Source organism: Capricornis sumatraensis, chromosome 2, assembly GCF_032405125.1.
Source record: "Capricornis sumatraensis isolate serow.1 chromosome 2, serow.2, whole genome shotgun sequence".
NCBI classification, from domain to species: Eukaryota; Metazoa; Chordata; class Mammalia; order Artiodactyla; family Bovidae; genus Capricornis; species Capricornis sumatraensis.
The window spans coordinates 94,206,668-94,209,805 of NC_091070.1; positions in this window are offsets into that span (position 1 = coordinate 94,206,668).

A 3,138-nucleotide genomic window follows, 5' to 3' on the forward strand; every position below is an offset into this window, starting at 1 on the left:
TCTACATGGGAGATGCCTTTTGCTTGTTTTGAAGTTTATGATACAGTCTGCCAAGTGGCACTGCTTCCGTCTCCCTTTCCTTTTCTTATGAACTCATTTATCCTCACTTTTTTTCTGCCTCCTTCAAATTACCAGTTTGTCCGTGTGTGTGACTGTGACAAGCTTGTTGCTTTCATCTCCAGGAGCCTCAGTTTTCTTCGTCTATAAAGGGAACACGTGGGTGTGTCCTGGCTGCCTCACAGATTTCTGTATGAGGGTATCAAATGCAATCATGTATGAAGTGGCTTGAAGATGGGGACAAATTACTGAAATACCAGCAAGCAGTCTTACTGTGAGGGAAACGGAGATCCCAACCCCAATGTGATACTTAACCATTCACCTTTTCTGAAAAACCTTCCAAATATACAAAGAAGGCACAATCTTCAAGGCAACTTCTGTAACTGAGTCCAGTTATGAAGAAACCCCTGTCCCGATACCTGGGGTCCTTTTTAAGCCAGTAGGATTAGGAAATTGTCCCAGTGGCTTAAATCAGGAGTAGGGGTAGAAATACTTTTCCTACCACCCAGGCTTAAAAACACAAAGCCCAGCTGAAATAGTTTTTATGCCTTTGGTCATCAGTATAATGTAAATGATGAGAGATAAATACCAACCTTCTGGTCCAATGTCTTGTCTCCTGGTGAGAAATGATCCTAGCCTTTGTTTAGTGGGAAATTTTCCAGATGTTAGTGACTTTAATGCCATATTCAAGTGAAGCATGGCACCATGAAGAGGTGACAGTGCCTTGTCCCCATGGACACACTTCTCAGGATTGAGTTCCTGACAGTTTGCCTGTCATTTTGGGGAGCTTGTCAGATCATTCTCTCTTGCCTTGGGAATCCCACAGATTCCTGCATGCCTTCAAACCTCCTTCAAACCTGATTCTCCCCTAAAATGTTTTAGTATGGTTCTCTCTAGTCTGGAGAATGTTTGGCAATCTGTGTTTTATAATAATTCTTTGCATAGTATTTATTGACACTAGATTCTATGTTATTTGATGATGAGACCATTACCTTGGAGTTTGTAAATTAGATAATAGTGAAAGAGCCACCCAAATATGTCTACATTATGTGAATAATCTACTGTAATTTAAAGACCAGTGTGCTGCTATTTTAAATGTGTGGGTCATTTTAATTGAAATATATGTAATGTTTAAATTTAGGGAATTAAATTTGAAGATTTCTCTTGCCTTCCAGAATGTGAATATTATGCATAAGTATATATATTTTTGACATATTGTGAAGAAAACAAAATGACAATCTTTTCATGAGAATGTAAAGTGAATGATGATGATAGAATGAGGTTTGATTTTTGTTAACATTTTTATCAACATGTCTCGAAATCTCCAACTTTTTTCCCATGTTTCTTGAAAGACGTGTTCCCATTGTATCAGTTTTAAATAGATTGGGGTTGCATTTTTGTATTATGCTGTTACTAGATGTTAATCTCTAGTACTGTCAAATAAAATGTGCCTCTAAAACCAAGACCTTGGAATCTCTGATGTTTCATTTTTCTGGTTGTACTGGTTCCCCACATTCTTTCAGTTGATGACACTTGCCCAATATTGAAAGAGGACAGTTAATTTCACCTCAGAGTCAAAATTAAAAAATCAGTGTGTGTATTATATGCAGAATATAGGTGTACAAACTTGAATTTAATTTGGCAAAGTCTCAAAGGATGTGCTAGAATTTCTCTTAATTTTCCTTCAGGTTAGTTTCTCCTCTCAGATTAACTATATAGAGAAGTATTCTTGCTTGCTTGATTACTTTATGGAAGTTTGTTCTTAATAGAGTAGGTTGAGCTCTTTCTCTTTCATTCCTCAGTCCCTGGAAAAGCAACACTTCCTCTCTACACCAGGATGCCTGCCCTGGCTGTGAGCCCCGTGGGTATGAGGAGGCTGCACCAGGATCCTCAGACTCGATGGGTGGGTGATTCTGGATGAGTTTCTCTCTGTCCTGGGTAACACCGTCTTTGCAGCTCTACTAAACTGAGGGGTATTTGGCATCACTGTTGCCCCCACCTCCACCCCTGCTCTGAAGATCCTCCTGGCCAGTTAGTTTTCTTCTAGCACCCTTCTAAAGCGGCAACAGTCACCATCCTCCCTAACTAACAAGGAGTATGCATGTCACACTCATAATTCACAATCCATCTTGAGGAATAAGGCTATTTTAGGAAAACTCAATATGAAAAATGAACATCTCCTTTAACCAAAGGTTAATTCTAGGTCTTACCAAGCTGGACAACTTTGCAAATCCACAGTAATCCCATGGAAGAATCTGGACTGCTTTAGGTAGTGGCAGTGGTAGGGTGGGTATACAGCATGGCATTGACAACCCATTAGGCTTGATTTCCAGATTCTGTTCAGTTCAGTCACTCAGTCGTGTCTGACTCTGCAACCCCATGGACTGCAGCACACCAGGCCTCTCTCTCCATCACCAGCTCCCTGAGTTTACTCAAACTCATGTCCATTGAGTCAATGATGCCACCTAACCATCTTATCCTGTCACCCCCTTCTTCTCCTGCCTTCAATCTTTCCCAGCATCAGGGTCTTTCCCAAGGAGTCAGTTCTTCGCATCAGGTGGCCAAAGTATAGGAGTTTCATCTTCAGCATCAGTCCTTCCAATGAATATTCAGAACTGATTTCCTTTAGGATGGACTGGTTGGATCTCCTTGCAGTCCAAGGGACTCTCAAGAGTCTTCTCCAACGCCACAGCTCAAAAGCATCAATTCTTTGGTGCTCAGCTTTCTTTATAGTCCAACTCTCACATCCATACATGACCACTGGAAAAACCTTCGTTGGTAAAGTAATGTTTCTGCTTTTTAATATGCTGTCTAGGTTGGTCATAACTCTTCTTCCAAGGAGCAAGTGTCTTTTAATTTCATGGCTGCAGTCACCATCTGCAGTGATTCTAAAGCCCCCCAAAATGAAGTCTGTCACCATTTTCACTCTTTCCCCATTATTTGCCATAAAGTGATTGGACCGCATGCCATGATCTTAGTTTTCTGAATGTTGAGGTTTAAGTCAACTTTTTCACTCTCCTCTTTCACTTTCAAGAGGCTCTTTAGTTCTTCTTTACTTCCTGCCATAAGGGTGATGTCATC